We start from the raw sequence: 1,517 nt of genomic DNA on the forward strand, positions 1-1,517 counted from the left end.
GTCAAAGGTACGATAGAGATTCATGTCTGTTATGACTTCAACACAGATATCACACTTTGTAGAGGAGAAGAAAAGATGAAGGATGAAGATAAACTGCTCTTAACTTGTCATTCAGTCTTTGTCTTAAAGTATTTATTAAGAACGGCCCGGACGCACATTCATTACTCCTTAAATCCCATTCAGTACTTTTATCGATTTCTTTCTGTAAAATGTACCTCAGTGATGAATAACACATGAAATCAGAAAGCTGGGTTTGTGCAGGAGGAGTGGAGGTACAACAGCAGGGGGAAATAAATCTCTCAAAAAGCGTGTAAAGCCAAACTGAGTGTGAGCTGAAAGTTAACCTATATTTCAGTCCCTGAACGCCTCTCAAGGACCTCTGGAGGTCTGTGAGATCCCACTGTGGGACGCTGTGCCCTGGATTTATCTCTTTCATAGGATTTATCATTACAGAGGGAAGAACTCCACAGTAATACATCACGTAGAAGCATCTTTATAATTATAAATACAAGACAATACCAATACTCTAGGGCAGCAATACTGTCGATGCAAAGGGACCAAACAGTGTGAAAGAAGGATTATAGACTTTGTGACACAATGAGAGTAAATACTTCATTCATTTCCAGATTCCAATATAAATGTTATTGATGATACACAGTGTATGACAACATACTGATATGTTCAATTAAAAACTCAAATATTCATCATTCCAAATCAAATAATGAAATATATGAATGAGTACTATATAATATAGAATTCATATTTAACTATATTTGTAAAGACTAAATGAAAAAAAAGTTTATTAAATATATATATTTTTTAAAAACTGTTTATTGATAAAAACAATTAAATATACAAACATTGCAAACATTACATAACATATACAGAAAAACAGAAATATGAATTGAGATAAAGAAATAATAATAATAATTTAAGAAAATAGACTTAAGATAAATAAATATTACATCATAATAATGAAAAAGAAGTTATTCTACCAAGCTGTTCTACTATATTTTGCGTTGATTAGTTTAATAAGAGTGTACATATATTCTTTAAATTCACATTAAATAAATTCAGCGGCATTTGGTATAACTTTTGTTTTTTTGCATTTGTGTCTGTAAAAATCCACCATATGTAATCAATAAGTTTGAAATAAAGTAAATGTTGTATTTATGACATTTTTTTACTCTCAATTTTGATATTATGATTAATGTTATACAATATATACTCTTTCATTCGAGTCCAAAAAGTTGTGGTTCATTGTTGCAAAAGATTACATTTTGGAGAAATATAGATATTGTGTAAAATGTTGATGTGTAGGTTACTTATTTAACCTTGGCTTTATTGATAATACAGGATAATATATGATATAGTAAAAGCTTTAAAAACCACGCCCTCTGCTACAGTAACCTGTAAAAAAAAAACTAACCTGGAACCATAAAACTAATCTTTCTCACGTGACGTCACCCCGCCGACCCGACCAATGAAATCGCTTCTTCAAAGTTTTGCCGCGAGGA

Source organism: Anarhichas minor, unplaced genomic scaffold (genome assembly GCF_050575085.1).
Source record: "Anarhichas minor isolate MPS153535 unplaced genomic scaffold, ASM5057508v1 ptg000067l, whole genome shotgun sequence".
Classification (NCBI taxonomy): Eukaryota; Metazoa; Chordata; class Actinopteri; order Perciformes; family Anarhichadidae; genus Anarhichas; species Anarhichas minor.